Genomic DNA, 18,905 nt, shown 5'->3' with positions numbered 1-18,905 from the left:
TCTTTTCTGCTCCAAGAGCCATCTCAAGGTTCATCCTGAGATGGATGCACCCACCTCCTTGCCCCCACCTCCCAACAGCTCCGCTGAGGCAGCACTCGCAGGGCACAAACACAGCCAAGGCAGTGCTGCCTGGGCCTCATTCCCAGGTGCCCAAGAGCAAGTCTGTGTGCCTGCAGCTGAGGTCCAGAGACACTATAACATCTGAGTCGAAAGAATCAAATCAACCATCTCAACCATCTTCCTCAAACTCAGAGAACTGGGGATGCAAACTGCTTGGATCCTTCAGGAGAGCTAAAACTCAGGCTGAATTTCACAGCATTTGTGTTTTCAAACCTCCAGGAAGGGGAGGGGATAATTAGACCAAAGCAAAACATCCTGTCATTAATTTATACTTTAAATCTCCTCTTTCACTGAAAATCCCAATAAATTTTTTACTGTGTCTGCAGTCCAATAAACTGGGCAGTTTGCAGGACAGCTTGAAAAGCTGTCCTGCTCTTCCCTGTGCCCACATGGGAAGAGCAGGACAGCTTTATTTACTTGCCAGCTTATATACACACCACCTCCTGTTTAGTGATATGGAGCTTGAAGCTGCTCTTGTTATTATACAACCACATATTTATGTCAAGCCCAGCCAAGGAGTGCTGAACACCCCACCCCTGCCCAATGCCTCTCACAAACACTTTCAAATAACAAACCCCACCCATTTTAATAAAACAGAGCACACAGATAAGCACACATACATTTCTTTGACTAGGAAATTATTCTGGAACAAACACTGTTGTCAAATTTCTATAGGGTCAATCATATCAAAATAGGATACTCTGTTTCCAAATAAAAATGACCATACATAAGACTTCATCCTAAAGGGTGCCATTGTACAGTTCCCATCTCCATAAAGATAAGGCCATCATTTCACTTCCATAGCTAGAATGGTACTGATAAAGTAGGAATATCAAAAACACACTCAAATATTCTTTTTTTAAAAAAACTCCATTTATATATGCTTCACAAGAATGTACGTTTCGAGATGAAGCTATAGAAGAGCACTCAAACACTTCTTGCTGCACAGGGTCAGCAGAGTCAAGCATCTCTGCAAGGTGGGGGTAAAAATTTGGGTCACTGGTGCTAACTGCTGTTAATGCAAAAGTATATTAGAAACGTTCCATTTAGGGAGGTAATTGGCTTTTTACCTCACAGGAGGGCACCACAACACATCACAGGCCTTTGATGGAATTACACAATCATTAAAGTTGTCTCCAAGATCATCAAGTCCAACCTTTGACTGACCGGCACCTTGTCCACTATACCACAGCCCATGTATAGTTTTTTCCTGAACATCTCCATGGTGACTCCACTACGACCCTGGGCAGCCCATTCCAATACTTAACAACCCGTTCTGTGAAGAAATTCGTCCTGAGGTCCAGCCTGAAGCTTCCTTGTCACAGCCTGAGGCCATGTCCTCTTCCCCTGTCACTGGCTGCCTGGAGAGCAGGCTGATCCCCAGGCAGCTACAGCTTCCTTTCAGGCAGCTATAGAGAGCAATAAGGACTCCCCTGAGTCCTTTTCTCCAGGCTGAAGATCCACAGCTCCCTCAGCTGTCCCTCATAGGACTCACTCTCCAGACCCTTCCCCAGCTCCACTGCCCTTCTCTGGACTGGCTCCAGCACCTCAATGTCCTTCACAAGTGGGGGACACAGAACTGGACACAGGACTCAAAGTGCAGCCTCACAAGTGCTGAGTACAGACAAAAAAACCAACTATGATGGGCTTGGGCTGTTTGAGGAAAATTCTTTCTGCCTTCTCTCCCCACTGAGTATAGCTGTAAACTTACACAGTTTGATGTAATTTCCCCCCCTTTCTGATGTGGTTGAATGTGCTGCGGTTTTTTTTTTTCAAAATGACAATTCTAAATTTTTTTTCCAGTTATGTATCTTTATTCCATCAAATTCTGCAGTGTGTTTCTCTCCTGCCTCTAAGCTACTTCAAGTGAGAAATTATGCAATCCCAAAATATCTCATTCCTAACACTGTCAGTGAACAACAAGGCTGAAATAGCATGTTTCATTCTGTCATCTGTTTTTCTAATGACCGAGTTATGTGTTGGTGCAGGTTAGCAAGAACAGCTTAAACTCCAAACAGCCACCACAATTTTAAATATTTAATGGCAAAAAATTAATATTTCAACACCAAAAAGCTTCCTAAAATATTTAAAATACATCAGTTTTTCATCAAGTAATTTGGAAAAAAAAAAAAAAATGGAAACACAAGTGCCCCAAAGCTGCCTTTTTTCACTGATATCAGTGAAATTGCCCAGTCATGCTGCAGCCACTTGCAAATATACTGAATGCAATATTCTCTCTGGTAGCAAGATATATATTTGGGGACGTCTGTTACACATAGAGAAGCCGGTGAAGCAGAACGCACAGTGAAGCTAGTGAAACTTCTGCTTAAGAAGTTATCTTTGTATCTTGAGAAAAAACTACCCAGAATACCAGTGATGGAGAAAAACAGCCATCAGAAGACAAACAGAAGACTTTTAGTTTTTTTACTCTAAGCAAAATTTCCTCTGACAGGGAAATGAACAAGTGCTGGGAAACAGAATCAAAAAAGCCAGTGGTCGGCCTGTAGTTTTGATAAAACACTTTCTGTTGAGAGTGGGGAAACCCCCCCACATTGCTTTGAGCAAGTTTTTGTTCTGCTTCTGATCCATTATCAGTCTGAAAACTTCTCTTTTTTTTTTATTAGTTTCATATACTATATCAACTGCTCCTTGCAGTATGTATTTTTTTAATATTATTTTAAATTGCATAACCAACAAAACTGGCAGGGAACAGCTCCACAGCTGCTAACAACAACCACTCAAAAGGAAAAAGATTACGTAGGATGAATTGCCATACTTCCTGTGCCTGAAAAAGAACCAGGAAGAAGAGGGAGGAAAAACCACGAGTACCGCAGTACTTTTCTTAGGGAAAACAGATAAACTGCAGTGCTCTTCTTAAAGGTAGTAGATAAATAATATCAAGTATTATATTTTATTTCATATTTTAGAGAGTAGTTTCTATTTCAAATTCTAAATTAAAACAGATAATCTAACATTACTCGGGATATACCCTTTTATCATGTAGATGGACTGCTCCTAAAGGAGGAAGTGATTTCTCTCCAGCGTTCTCATACTGCAAGATGAAAACTCAAGCAGTAGCGCAGACAAAAACCACATCTTGCTCTAAGAACAGCATGAACAAATGCAAGCCCTCCTGGCTGCCTCACCAGTAGCTGCATTTAGCTGCACTGAAATTTTACAATGTCCCTCATTACTGGGCAGTGGCCTATGAGCTATCCTTATCTGCTCTGGGAGTGTTCATGCATTCCATGCGGTCAGCGTTTCCTCTCAAGGATAAATGCTGGTAGTCAGCTCATCCATCCATCCATCCATCCATCCATCCATCCATCCATCCATCCATCCATCCATCCATCCATCCATCCATCCACCTTTGGTTATTTCTAATCATATAACTAAATGACCACCTTCAGGCTCTAATGGGGAAGTGTGATTTAGTTTTAGACCTTGGTGATGATTGAAAGTACTATCCAGTCATAAGCAAAGTCCTCAGCTGTGCTTCCAAGGCTGTTCCCACTATCAGTATCAAATGAAACTTTAATTCAAGGCTTCAATATGACCAAGAAAGAGAGAAAAATTGAATCTCTAAATGCCTACAAGTCTTTTCTGCATTTGTGTTTTTCTCACCTTAAGACTCAAAAAAAGTCATAATAATTTTCATTTACAGCCTGTAGAAAGTTCAGCTGCATTCATACATGGAGTTCACTGTCAAAGAACATGCCCGTGTGCACCTGGCCACACTATGTTCCTGAAAGGCAAGTAATCTGTGTGGATTTGTAAGGAAAATATGCATGCAGGGGTGATGGTGGAACTGGGAGGAACAGGAAGAATAATTAAGAGATGCTCTGGAGAGCTCAAAAACCCCCTAAACCTACAAAACTAGACCATTCTGTGTTGCCAAATTGACCACATCCTAACACAGCTTGGCATTTACAGCAATCAGATACATGGCTATCACAGAACTACTGCTCTCGTTGATGGGAAAAATCTTATTCAGATGCTGCTCCTCAAGCAGGGGCTTTCAGTCGATCCAGAAGAACTCAAACTCAGCATAAGTTTGCTTATAATACCTTCTACTTCACCTGTTCCAATTAACACCTGGGGTCAACCCAACTGTACTGATCAGACCCATGAGTTCACTTCTGCTCCTCACTGTCCATGAACCAGATGATGAGGACTGAAACTCCAGACTGTGCAGGTCACAGAGCACATTTCCTCCTTTCATCTATCCTGATGGTTATTTGACTTGCCCTCAGCAAATTACTATAAAGATCTGTTGGTCAGAAGTGAAAAGAGTATGAAAGACATGACCATTTCCATCTGAACTCTACACAACAGTCAGGGGTCTGCAGCCTGCTTAGTGAAGTCCACAAAATGAAGCATCCCTTGAGCAAACCCTTCTCACTTCCAGGATCAAAGCACCAGTTTCATCAGTGTTCTTTCAAAGTAGGAGCACAATCACTTCACTGCTGAGAAAAACATAAGCACGCTGTCTAAACTGCTTTTAAAAGAATGGGAGCTTTCCAAACCACTGCAAGAATCCACACACCTTCCTTTCCACCACAATGCAATGTAGAAAGGCACTGCCAAATATCATGCCTTTGTGGCTGCACTTGAAATTCCCAGGCACTGTTGCCAAGATGCTTAGTTAACTACTCCTTCCTATGGAATTTCACTCCATTTGGTTTCTAAACACTTTTTTATGGCCACAAGGTATAAGACAGCTTCTCCTTAACCATTACATTAGCATTTCTCCCCAGTCAGCCATTCCCTTGTCCTGCAATCTTCCTAAGTATTAAGATGTGTTTTACCAGATGGATGAATCTAGATCATTAAAAATAAAAAGGAAAAAAACAACAATATGTAGGAAATTTTCATTTGTTTCAGAGGAACTTGAGAATCAAAGAGTTAATGAAAAATACTAATTTCTCTCTGCCCTCCTAAATAAATACATCACAAGGATTACAGTGTCAGGTGTGGGTCACAGATTTCCAATTACAGTGGCATTATACCACGCTTTCAATTGCTTCAAGTTAATACCATATTGCTGGACAGCAGCATGAGTTGTGTGCCAAAACTTTCTGAAACCTCTAAAAGCCTAAAGACAAACAAGGAAGAAGTACTAAGAAATCTGTTCAGAGTAGGAGAGAGCTGTTCAGATGTTTCCCCATTCTCCTTTTTTATTGTTGTTGGGTTGGTTTGGTTTCTGGGGGAAAGGGGGTTTCGTTGTTTTGGTTTTTTGGTTTTCAGGCTCAAATTGCAGACATACACACAACCAAAGGACTTCATGGATATTCTGCAGTTTCAGTGGGTTGCTGATCTCAGAGGAAATATTACTTTCATTTTCTCTCAATAGAAGCTACTGGTAAGGCAAACACTGGCATCTTGGGATTTCAGGTAACAGCTACAGAATAGTAATTGTGGGTAAAGTCACTGAAAGAACAGTACATGCTGGAGCTGGTCATGGTAATTATTTATTCCTCAGGGCTAATGCTTGCCACTGCTTCTGCAGACAACCAGGGGAACACCCAGAATTTTCCTGCAGCTCCAGCTCCTGTGTCTTCCAGGCAGCCTGTCAAGCTGGTCTGCCATGTGAGCCTGCCTTTGCTACTCTTTCCAATTTTTATGGTGCATAAGAAGTAAATTAAACTATACAAAATGATTTTTTGTGCCATACATAATCACAGTTTTATTGCTAGAACATTTTCAGTAGGCTGACAAAGAGATAAGGCAGTCTTTGAAGGAAGCATTGGTGACCTTCAAGGTAAAGTTTCAGGGAGCTTTTGAGATTCCTTGAGCTAGGAAAAATCAATTTCAGAAGAAACAGCAACCTTGGCAAGCCAGCAAATCAAGGATCTTTTCAGATGTACTCAGCATGGAAAACACTGGATCAAGGCTTCTTACTGATATTTACACAGAACAAGCACACCACTGGCACTGAAACTTCCTCTGAGAAGGGAAAGAAGCAAGTAATTTCCAGGCTAAACCACTTGCTGAGTAGCACTGTGTACTTTGCAAGTGACAGTTCCATTCAGTTGCAGAAGTGATGAGTGAGGATGTACACACTGTGCACTCACAAAGCACACACAGATCTCACGAGGTACACTAACACAGACAGATAAACCACCCCTAGGCATTCTTTACATGATGCAAGTTACAAACAACACATCAGATAGCTGTTACTTTTAGAAACCAACAAACTGGGGGTTGTAAAGAGAGACTAATGTCTCAGCATTTCAGAACACAGAATTAATTCCTAAGAAAAATATTAAATTCTGCTTCTGAAGGAAGGTTCAGAGAATGTGTAAGTCTTTCTTTCAAAAATCATGGTTTTCTCAGGAATTAAGTATTTCATTGCATTAAATCAAATTAAGTTGCCTTAAAAATAGTATCTTTCTCAAGGTAATAATTAATAATTTCTCTTTGTAATAATTAATTTTTACTTATCATAGGAGAAGAAGGGCTGATGGAAGCTGTACCTTTGCTGCTGAGTAAGGAGAGCAAAAGTCATTAAATACTATGCAGTCCTATTGCTACATTTCCTTCTCTATCTCTCAGATGCAGAGGCTGCCATCACCTGACCCTTTCCTTCCTGACTTACCCACTGGAACGCTTTGACTCTCATGTATCAGAAAATTCTCATTTTTTGCTTATTTCAAAATCTTTTAATTTATGATACAATTTTTGACTGCTGCTTGAATTGCTTAGCACTACATGTCCTAGCTTAGCTTTTTTCCTGCTGCGGATTTCCTTATGATATCAAAGCATCTATTTTTGTGATGCTCCAATCCAGGAAGTGTTAGTGTTTGGTCTTGTGCCCGGAGAGGAAAGTAAAGCAAAAGTTCTAGTTTTGGCTGCAACCACAGAATTAGAAGTCCCAGTTTCATGACATGGGTCTGGGGAGATGGCAGGGAAAGACCCAGCACAAATATAGTAAAAAATGAAATGAACAGCTAAGCAGTAACATCCTGAGACAGACTGATCCTAAGTAGTCTGTGTAACTGCAGCTCAAAACAGTGGGTAAGACAGGAAATACTGCAGTCAATACAGTGTGCCCACAAAGCATTCTGATCAACTCTCTTCAAACTGCTGTGTCTCTTGTGTCTTTCAAGCTGATCAAGCCCATGGCAGATCATTATTACAACAACGCAGCTGGATCAGACATCCAGTCTTTCACACTATGGCAATTCACTCTTCAGGCTCTCTTCCCCTGAAGAATGCATCAGACTGCCTGTCACTGACACAAGATCTTACTGCTGTCACATTTGTGTAGCTGCAGCCACATACTGCACTATTTTGTGGGCTGGGTCTATCAACTATCAAATAAACCATTAAAGAATGTATTAACAGTGAGTTTGACTGGGTAGCTCACTTGTTCAACAGGCTTTGCTACCTTTCTAGAAGCTAGACTGTGCCAGTGGCACAGTATTTTGGAAGCAAAGAGCTTCTAAATAGTGTTACTTATTACTAAAGCAAGCAATTCTGATAAACAAACAGCATTTGGCAGGAGAAACTTTTCATGAGAATGACCAGTAAGAAAAACAAGCCAAAAATCAGTGATTCATCCATCTACCTGGATTTTCTACTTCTCATTTGTTTTGCACCTACTGAACATTAAGATGTGATTTTTACTGCTTTCACCCCATTGCTGCACCATGACTTTATAGGATTGGTATCAGCTTTTGGCCAGTTCCCGGCACAAGAGGCTCAGCTGTGATGTGGCAAACTTCTTTAATATGTTGTTAGAGAACACCAGGAGGCATAGCAAATACACAAAATTCGGAGAGAGAGAAGAAAAGCAGCACTTGGATGCTCCGCCATCACAGCCAAGTCAAAGAAGTTGCTGGTCAGCCTGGAACAAACACTGTTCAAGACAAAGTGTAAGAGAAGCAAATGTAGAAAACACTGCTTGCAGGACAAGTAATGCTCACAGCTTGCATTCATGGTACCCAAATCCATGGGATGTTTTTCCAGCAATGAATTCAAGCAGACCATTAAGTAGTCTGAACAATAACTTCTGCCTTCAGTAGGAGAGAGATTTCACACTCACAGAGCAGGTGCTGCTGAACTGAGCAGAATGCACAGATCTGTATGGCAAGGGTACACGTATGGCAAAGGTAAATGCACAGATCTGTATGGCAGACAGTGGATCGAGAGGAAACCGGTTTGTGTTAAATAATGCTTATTCCAAGTTCCCTTAAATATATTTACTTCAGACCAAAAAAAGCACAATCCAATCTTAGAACAAGTATCAATTCATAAAACCACACCTTTAACTAAACCAGCTGAAACCTACACATTATGAACGGATGTATTAGAAGTACTACTTTGTGGTCCTACAGTTAAACCCATACCAAATGTCCATCACGTGGCTGGTAAGATCTGATAACCATAAAGAGATTCTCTCCAGCCCTACTGGTTTGTAGAAACACAGTGATGTTGCAGGGACAATGGCTTTCTGGCTGGGTGCTATGTGCAGATCTCAGAAGAAAACCACAATCACAGCACCTCAATGAAACCAAGGGCTCAGACCAAGCAGGAGCAGAAGGTACCAGCTACCACACACCCCCTGCAGCTGGAAGCCCACAGAGGAAAGCCACACTGCAGGTATCCAGCCCACGCCTCACTGCCAGTAATTCTTCTGCAGAACTGACACAATTAGGTCACTCGGTGCCACTGGACTGAGTAAACAAAAAATGGATGTAAACAACCATTACTGAGGATGCTTTTCCCCTTTATGGGTGAGTTTCAAATCCTGCACCACATTATGCACAGTAAATGTTTTACATGCACAGAAAGCACTTTGTAAAGATAGTACTGTCCTTGACAGGGTGTGTATTATTGTTCCAGCAGGAGAACAGGAAGGAAAATGGTTAGAGGTTTTAGTCATCTAGACTAAAAACAATACAACTTTTGTAATTATAAAAGCTAGTTATTTCAGACCACTGAAATCCAGAATTTCATCTACATTAAAGAGAGAATAAAGCTGTGTAAGGTTGGAAAGTTATCTAGCTTAGCCAGGCCTAGAGAGAAAGGGCAGCACTCCTTAGAATTAAGCTTTGCTAGAAGTCCAGTGAAAGGGCAATCATATACATGAACCCACATGATTTTTCCATTCTGCTAACAAACTTCTATTTCAGATGGTCTAGGACAAGTCAGTTACCACCCAAGGTTGGAATGACAGAAGCTCCAGTGATCCTCAGGTGGTCAAAATAATTCTGGAGTGTCAACTAGTGTTTACACAGTGCTGTTCAGGTGCTGTAAGTCCCAAAGCCTTATTTTTTCAAAAGCTCAAAGAAAAGATATTCAATGTGTACAAGTCACCTTGGTCCAAAGGATCTGTGACTCTGGAAATCCTGGAGAAAAAGAAAGAATCCTTTTTTGATAGAAAATCATTGCTTATGCACATATGCTGTAGCATAGGCTATTATTTTCCCAGTCTAAAGATTGCCTTATGTTTTCTTAAAGGTAGTCCACAGGACTTCAAATTATCTTCATGGTTATCTTGCATTAGTTACAAAGTTTGGTGCAAATAGTGATGGATAGTTTTTCTGAGAAAATCAAGATATTTTCTTTGCAAGCTGACCTGGACTATTAACACCAACCTACCATGGTTTGCATTAGACCCCTGTGGAACTCAGCTGTGGAAAGCTCACAAAAAAAGACGTCAGCTGGGAGAGGATCTTGCATTTCTTCTCAAAGGTTTAGCACTGGATTACATACCTACTGTTGACATAATTTTCCCAACCAGCATGTCAAACAGATCTTCCAGCTTGGCATATATGGGGTTCGGCTGTTCGTCTCTGCTCCCACACATGCTTAGGATGGTTCTGGCACACTGGGCCTCAAAAGATGAGTCTGGACTCCAGGGTTTTTCAGTCTTCAGAATTGTTTATTATATCTTATCTACAAAGTCCCTTCTCTGTCCGACCGGGATCTGACCAGCACGGCAGCCAAAGGCACTCTGACCTTCCCCCAAGGCGGGCACATCTTTTATATCAAAAACTACGTACATCATATTTACTTTTTATCCCCAATACCTATCACCCTCGTCACCAGGTACACCCTCACCCCAGACCAATCCCCAAGTGCCAACACCACACCAGAAGATAGACGACAAGAAGAAGAAAGAAGAGCCTTGTGACATGCCTTGTTTCCTCCATCTTGTCTCCACAACCACCCTGTACCAAAACCCCAAAATCTGTAATTTACCCTATAACTATGTTTTCCCTTCACCATTCACACCCGAGTGATTCTCACAGGTTCCATCTCCTCACACATCGGTGGCACATCCCTAGATGGATCAAAATCAAGCCACCAAGTGCTTTTGGCAACATTCCAAGACCCCCGAGCCCCCCAAGGGTTCTCTCAGTAGCTCTGGACATCAGGAGTGATGTGCTGAGCTCCCACAGGCATATTCTGTGATTCATCTTCATCCACCCAGAGAGGGGAGACAAGGGACTTTCTCTCATCTGGAATGAGTCATTTGCCTTCCTGCCTCCCCAACTCCCAACAGCCATACCTGCAACAAGTGGCCAGACAGATCTAACAAATGCCACGTAGTCCTAAATCCTTGGGGAGCACAACTCGTGTCCCAGCCATTAAACACCAGTATTATTATTTCACATGTCTGAAGACATGTGAGGGTGTCTTTGGGCTGTGCATGAGAGACAAGGCTGGTACACTCAGCTGTTCTCAAAGCACGATTGCAATGACACTGCCTGCCAACGTGACTATTTATACACAAGTGCCTGGCAAGTCATAGGCTCTGGCATTATCAAGATGTTCTTCAGTGCCTGAGACTTGCAGATATGTCCCTTCTCCCCATAATCACTGCCCAACACCTCCACTGCCACCTCACCTTTTCATATGTCATTAGTAGAAATTCATTTCTTCTGGGAAAAGACACACTGCTCTTGAGAAAACAAAGCCTTCCCCTCTGGGAAGACAACCGAAGATCTCATTAAAACAGAAGCTAAAGTTATGACTAATTTAAAATCACACATCACCATTACACAATTAAAACAATGAGACTAATAGAAGGCAAAACTTATAACCTTGTGACTGCTGCTGTACACAAGAAGCAAGGCAGGTGAGCAGCTAGGGCATCCCTGAGGGAAAGGAGGAGCAGGAACTTGAAGGATGTGTGGGCAGCACATAAACAGAAGTCAGAGTAAATTACTCATTGTCAATTCTACAGCAAAAATATATGCTTTATTACAGGAGTAGAACATTTAGCTTTGAAATATAGTTTTAGCTATAAGTGAGTGCATCTTCCTAGACATCTCTGGGAGAGAAGAAAGAGAAAGGAAGAAGTAATTTTCTTAAGCCTCAAATCCTTTCAGTATCAGGAAACAGAAATTCCTTCACACCACAAAAAAGTAGGCATGGAGGGTAATTTGCTTCCTCTTTTTATGCACAAGAGAGAAGATGTATAATGAAATCATTGCTGGTTTACCAGTTCTCAAAGAAGTGGAACTTGCTGGTCTGCATCCTGCCCCTCAGCTCTGTAGCAATCTGTAACACCAGGCAAACAAAGAGAAACTCCCTTCAACCCTTCAAGTATTTCCTTTCAGGAGGGGCCCAGAGGGTGATGCGTTTAGCAATAATTTTTGCAAGGTTCATAGCTACTGATGGATTCACCTGCCATCCTGGGAGAGAGTTTGACATAAGTCACACTGAGGTGCCAGTGGGACAGTGTGCAGTGCTGGTGTACTGCGGGCACCCTGAGCAACACCTGCACAGCATCAACCCAGAGACTTACCCTGTTTAACTGCAGACTTTCAGCAAAGCAGCAGAAAACAAGCAAGAATGCAGAATGTATGTTAGTGATGTCCATCCCCTAAGTACTGAAGGAGAAAGCACGCCAGGGAGCAAGTCAAGGGCCAACACAGGCTAACCATGTGGGCTCCTTTCTCTGTGGAAAACAGGCCCAACAAAATCAAAAAGGAAACTGAAACCAGGAGCCCTGAGGATATTTAATGATTCTGCAAAGACATTTCACTAATTAGGCCTTGAGAAGAAAAATACTGGTTTGAATTTCTCCATGTTGAAAGAGGATCCCTGGAGGAACAGTGTGGGAATTGCAGAACAACTTGTGATTTCATCATTGGATTATGTTCCATTAGAACTCCCTCTGTTCCGCCTGGTCTAGAGAAATCTGGACAAGCAGGATTCAGACAGCTAAACTTAGATGTTCGTGTCTTTGTGAATGCTCACAAGGTGTCCTACTTACTCTTCAGCTGCTGCTCAAGAGGGTGGATCAACTGTAGGTCATGTGCCAGCCTCAACCAAGTGTTTTGGATCCCTCTGGACAGTCACCTGGAAAGGCACCAGTCACACACATGAGGCCACTGGCCCGTGCCCAAACCTCTGGATGCTGCACAGGCAGCACTTTGGTGCTATGTGCAGTGTAGATAGATTCCTCAGGAGACCCTGTTCCTCCTGCAGCATCTCCCACCAGGAAGGCTTGTCTGTGCCAGGGCTGCTGAAAGTGGTTTCAGCTCCAAGCTGCCTTTGCAAGCTCTCTGCTTCTTCCTTCCCTCCCACAGATGCATGATTTTAACAGCACAGAAAGCTGTTGACCAAGCTCTCAGCAATTCAGTTGGAGCTTTTGCCAACAAGGAAATTGTGATGGCAGTCCGATTTCTGTGGGTGGAGAGGTCACACCTGCAGCCACCAATGAAGTGGCATGACAAGCTTTTCATTTTTGCCCTCCTGTCTTTCAATGTCATGAATGTTTTGTAAACATACTAATCAAGGATTCTTCTGGGTTTCTTTTCTTTTTTCCCCCTCCAAGATGGGGAAGAAGAATGCTTACAAAAAGTGTTTCTATTCTTAATTTCTGTGTAGAGATTTAGCAAGCAGTGATACGAAGATCTAGAACCAAACACTACACAGCAAACTTGTGCATGTAACTCCCTGTAGACATGAAGCATGATTTGCTTCTCTTTTCCAAGACTTATCTTGCCAAGAAGTTGGGAAATTCCTGCAGGACATGTAGCTGTGCTTTTCTCTTAGTATTTTTATCCGAAGAACAAAGAAGTTGCTGAAGGTTTGGGTTTTTTTTAGTTAATAAAAGCATGCAAAATGTCTAATGAGAAGAAAGAAAAACCACAGTAGTCTAAATTATTGAGATCTCTTTTACTCCTCTGTTTACAAAAGCCAAAACTTTAGGCATGCTACACAACACACACATGGAAATAAGATCCAAGTGACACATTGCAGAGATATGATACACCAAAGTTGTCACCTGTCTTATACTGCCTACCTACTTCCAGGAAGGAAGAAACAGCCCCAGCAGTCCTGAGTAAATGTTCACAACTTTTTTGTTTTGTGATTTTTCATAGTGTGAGTTTTGTTCTTTTGGGTTTGGGTTTTTCGTTTTGTTTTCATAGTCTTTTAAAATCAGCCTGCCAGAGGAGTGCTTCCTTCTTTCACACGCAGAAGTTACAAAATTGAGTAATAAAAGCAGAGAAGGTTGCAGTTGCCTGAAACGATGGCAATTAGGAAACATACTGAGCAAAAATTGACTAAAATGAGGCCACAAGAATGATTCAGTCCTTTATGATCAGAAAGTCCCCAACTTCTACACTGCTACCCTTGACAGCATCTCTCATTCCCCAGGATAAGGGGGGATGGAGGGGAGCACCACACTGAAGCAAGTGCCTGATCTGCAGGCTCAGCCCTGCAGGCCAAAGGCAAGGCTGCTCTGTGGCAGGGGCAATAAGCTGCCAGGGGAAGGAAGGAAAGAGGGAAGCATCAAGGAAAGGTGCTCTAGGGTTTCTTAGTCAGCTATGTTCAAACTGATGACTGCCATGGCCTGTGTCTGGGTGGAAAATGGTATTCTGTAAGAGATCCATGTGCAGCAGCAGCACAATGGATCTAAAATTTCTGTGAACAGAGCCTTCACCCCCATTATGATGTTTCTCATCTGTTCAGTGGTAGCACTGAACTGCCTTGCATCAGTCATGTCACCAGTTCTGGCTCAAGGGTGACAGTCCACCAAAAGGTCACCCCACGTTTGCCAGCTGATGGATTGATTCAATGCTCCACTCGTTCTTGTGTCTGAGAATTGCTCAGTTCCACCCAAATCCTCAGTAGTTTTTGCTCAGTATGGATTAGTGCTTGGGAAGGGAAATCTCAGGACACGTGAAGCCTCGGCACAGCAAAACACTACTCATGTGCAACCTGCACACTGTACCTGTGCTAAAAGCACCTCATCACTGTGGGCATGCAGAGATCTCACAGAATTAGCTCAAGCAGTTACACCAGGGCTGCCTAACCCCCAGAACAGCTGTTCTTCAGAAGTTAACATGGAAAACCACAGCTGTTTTGCAATGGTACAAGAGCACAAATCCTTAGTAATATTTTCAAAATATTTCCCTCCTTTAAAAAAATAATTAAGTATAATTATTTTCCTAATAAAATTTACAATAATAATAATCATCACCTATAATAAAGGTAGAAGTATTTCTATGAATACAGCCATGGTATACCAATGCAAGATCTTTAAATTCATTAAAAGGTAAATACTCCTTAGATTCAACACAAAATATGCGTTATAAACAAAAGGTTTCTGGATTTCAAGTCAAGCATCATAACACCCTAGACTGAGTCAGGCATAACTATTATTTGCATCTTCTACACAAAGAAAACATTAGTATTTCCACTTTCCTAAAGAAAGTCCAGTATTATGTCATTCAGGAAAGCCCTGCCTTGCATTACTTTCAGTTTCAGTTGTCCCTAGCACAAAGAGGAAAACATCTCCCTTCACTTGAGCTATTTCTATCAATGTGAGGCAATGAAAACTCCAGCTTCATTTTCCCTTGGGTCAATGGGTGATGTGGGCACATGCCAGGTGGGTGCTCGGTGCCTTGAACACACCTGAGTGGGTCAGACCCTGATCGTCAAGAGCTTAGCTCCACATTTTCACCTGCCTTTACTCCCTGGACACTGCTAGCAGAATTAGGCAGTATTTACTTAGAATCCCTGAAGGCCTGTGAGAACACCTAGCCAGTTGTCCTGATCTTGTCCTGACTGTCTCTCCAGAGGTGTGACCCCAGCAAGTGAGAGATGAGCAGCAAACACAGGCACCTCAAGGAAAAGCACTGGCAGCTGCCCCCATGCCTTTGTGCCCAACTCCAGAACATTACCCAAGGCAAACCCAGCAACCCTCAGTCACTGGAACTTCCTTTGCTTTATAAAATTAGTTAGTTTTAATTGCATTTTAACTGTGTTTTCATAGGCTGTCCTCATATGTACCTAAAAATTTCTCATGCTGCTTAACTCAGATAACACAGAATTTTAAAATAACATAAGACAGTCTCCTGACTAACAGAATAGCACATCGAATGTACTGCATTTAATACAAAAGCATGCTATGATATATATTATATATTTGCATATGTATATTGCATGTTATATAATGTAAATACACAACAATAACAATATGTATATATACACACACACAGAGCGTTTGCACATCCCTGTGATCTTTACATCACAGTTGCTAAAGGCGACGGATTTGCTACAGCAAAACAAAGAGGAGCGCACCAAAACAAGATTAGTAGTTGCTTAAACCAAATCTTCCCGCTGCCGGGCGTTAATCATTGCCAAGGGCTGTCATTTACCGCGCCGTAAACCGCGGCGGAGCCCTCTGTCAGACATCAGGAGGAAAACACTCCGAAAGGCCGGGAGGAGCCGAGCGCCGCCGCCGGGGCAGCCGGGCCACAGGGCTGCCCGCTGGGCCACAGGGCTGCCCGCTGGGCCGGGGCTTGCCCAGCCGCCCTCGAAGCGCGGCCGGTGCTACCGAGCCCAGCGGCGCCCTCCGGCACCCGCAGCCCGAGCCCCAGGCCACCAACCCGGCCAGCCCCGCCGCGGCCGCTCCGGTGGCCCCCAGCTGTCCGGAGGTCTGACACCCCCCGATCCCGCTCCCGATCCCGCTCCCGATCGCGCTCTCCATCCCGATACCGCTCTCGATCCCGATCCCGCTCTCGATCCCGATCCCGCAAGGCTCACCCGCCGCCGCCGCTGCCGCAGCCTCCCAGAGCCGGGAGAAGCCGGCGCGTCACCGACTGCAGGCGGGGCCGCGCTCCCCGCCCCGCCCGGGCCCCGGAGACCCAGAGGTGCGGAGAGGCTTTCCTCGGGCAGCGGATCTGAGAGCCCCCGGCACCGGGGAGGGGAGGAGGCTGAGGCCTGGGGCGCGCCGGTGGAGCGGAGCGGCATGGAGGTGTCCTGTGACCTGCATCCTGATGGGATCTGCATCCTGATGGGATCTGCGTCCCGTGATCGAGTCACCTTGATTGAGTTGGGCTCTTTGGAGTTTACGACTTGTAACACCTCAGTTGTACGCACCCCATGTGCTGTACGAGATTGCATCCTAAGCACGCATCTTCCTCCGACGGAAAAAGTCCAGGTTTACCGGGAGTTTTTTTAAGAAGGGGGAAGAAAACAAAGAAATTATAATTATCCGTGGAGTTTTACAATAAATGACTGGATGCAGGGGTTAATGCTATGGTCTAGCTGGCAAGGTGATGATGGGCCAAAGGTTGAATTTTATTATCTTGGTGGTCTTTTCCAACCTAAATGATTCTGTTGCTCTGTGATTGACAAATCAAATTGCCTAGATTTTAAAACCTGAATAAAATATCACCTTAAGCTTTATTTTTGGCTTTGCTTGGTTTCTCAGGAAATCATTGTTCTAGTAATTTTGTTTCCTCACTGGCTAGGTATTAAAATTCCAAGAGGAATTTGAAATACGTGTTTAATGTTGTGTGCCATCACTTGGAGATTTTCGACGTAATATTGTTTATGCCACAACTCTGAAACCTTGGATTCCTGGGGTTTGGAATCTGTCTTCTGAAAAAGAGCTTGGCAAGCTGGGGGAAACCATTGATCTGTGACAGTGCTTGTCTCTTGCTGTTGAGGCTTTTCTTTTGTGTTGAAATTTGTTTAAGAGTGATAAATGAAAGCACCTTGGAAAACATCCACTGATGAGAGTAGAAGGAAAAGAGTTGATTTTCTGTTGCAATAAGAAGGGGTAAGGGTTTCTGCTTCTGAAGAGCTTGAATGCTGATAAGCATTCTTTACTTATCTCAGTGCTGATAAGAATCCTCAGAGGATCTGAGCAACTTCTCCTATTTTGAAAATTAGAACTAATTTTAGTACCATTATATGTATTTACTTAATCTTTTTTCTGTTAACTGTGGACTATTTTTTCCCATAATACATCAAAGTATGCAGCAAGTTCTGGGATAAAAAATTCTCAAAGAAAATAATTAACTTGTCCTGAGTTTTTTAACTTGTCCTGAACTTTTATCCAATAAGAGCTCTTAAGCAAAACAGTGCAGAGACAGGTAGAGATCAAGATGAGCAACTACTGGAACAGAGAATTACAGGGATGCTGCATGAAGTGTCTGCATCAGTCTTTTCCACCCCATGTGGGGGTAGACAGGGCTCCAAGTGTCACTTGTCCTGTAGTGGCAAATTTTGTGGTAGGATGGTGAAAGCACCTAAAGGCTGAACATCACCTTTTTTGCCATTGCTGTCAGATGTTGCTCTGAGCAACCACCCTGTCCAAGAAAGGATTCACAAAGGATGGCCAGAATAGGGAAGGGTTGAAATGAAAGGAAAGAATGAAACTAACATAATTAAATAGCTCTCTGGGCGATTGCCAAACTTATTTTCAGAAATCAATTTTTTTCCTATATTCTAGCATTCAAAAATTAATATCAGTGAGATTTATAAACCTTGGTTATCTGTGCATAAATGTGAAATAGTGCTACCTGTCAGCCACACAATTTTGCCTCCAAAAAAAAAATTCATAATTCGATATATTTAAATTTAGCAAAAAGGGACTATACAGGCGAGTGTTCTTAATGGAATAAAGACAAATTATGACAGGGAATAGTTTTTTTCTTTTGGAGAAGGCCCATTCCAACTTCCAAGCTGCTTATCTGTCGAATTTCAAACCTTCATTCATTTTCCAGACTTTTTTTTGTTCTGTCCCACTTCAGTGCTGTACTGAATAATCACCTGTCATAAGGCTATGGTGTGCAGATATATTCCAAGAAAGAATGGAAAATGAAAGACCTTACTAAGATGACTGTGACAAGCAGCAGAATGAAGATGTGAATGATGCCCCTGCAGAATTTTTCTTCCTATTTTTATAGGAAAGCTTGCATCAGGAAGACCAGATGCCAATCATCATATTATTCACATTTTCTGGTTCTGAAGTGGAAGATCTGTTCAAGGCCTTCTTGATGGATTTCCTCACAGGGTGAACTTCTCTTTCCATAACCTAGTTTTGTCAATGTAGCCAGTTTTTTTTAGGATGGACAACATTTTCCTAATTCAAGTCACCTTCATGATGTTTCTTATTTTATGTTTTTCTCTCCATTTATTCATGGATGATGAGGGCTGCATACTGCAACTGCTCTTCCTCCTTGCTTTTCCAGCAAAACAGGTTCTCACCTTTGGTCTATCTCTCTGGTGAAAGATTCAGAAGGACCAAAATTCAAGATTATAAATAAATAAATAGTATAACATCCTAGGGGAAACAGCCCAGGAAATATGAAGGAGAAAAAGATGAAAGGACTGGAAAAAGGAGATTGATTTCCTGGGGAAAGGGATGGAAATCAAGGCAAGGGGGAGTTTTAGAAAACTGGTGTTGCCAATTTAGTTCTGTTGACAGATGAAAATTTGCATCAAGGAAATTCCTGTGCATTTTCTGTGAAGTCCTCATGGTATTTTGGTCCAGTTTTCTTCTGTCAGTGGCGTTGTATCCT

The 18,905-nt window shown here is 42.6% G+C and overlaps 1 protein-coding gene across 11 annotated transcripts in view; it reads right to left on the bottom strand.

Annotated features, from left to right (window-relative positions):
• SNX10 (sorting nexin 10) overlaps positions 1 to 16,244 on the bottom strand; it is a 34,571-nt gene extending 18,327 nt beyond the window's left edge. For 2 of the 11 annotated variants that reach the window (XM_050970415.1, XM_050970420.1), the window contains exon 1: positions 16,138 to 16,244. The gene's annotated coding sequence lies outside the window, so the exon portion shown is untranslated. Of the gene's footprint in view, positions 1 to 8,048; positions 8,205 to 10,639; positions 10,938 to 11,575; positions 11,598 to 12,352; positions 12,439 to 16,089 lie in introns of those variants that run through there. The other 9 variants (XM_050970418.1, XM_050970423.1, XM_030230897.2 and 6 more) reach the window with 8 other exon arrangements.
• Between the last annotated feature and the right edge of the window lie 2,661 nt (positions 16,245 to 18,905).

Source organism: Serinus canaria, chromosome 2 (assembly GCF_022539315.1).
Source record: "Serinus canaria isolate serCan28SL12 chromosome 2, serCan2020, whole genome shotgun sequence".
In the NCBI taxonomy this organism is placed as follows: domain Eukaryota; kingdom Metazoa; phylum Chordata; class Aves; order Passeriformes; family Fringillidae; genus Serinus; species Serinus canaria.
This window is presented reverse-complemented; position numbering and strand designations above follow the sequence as displayed.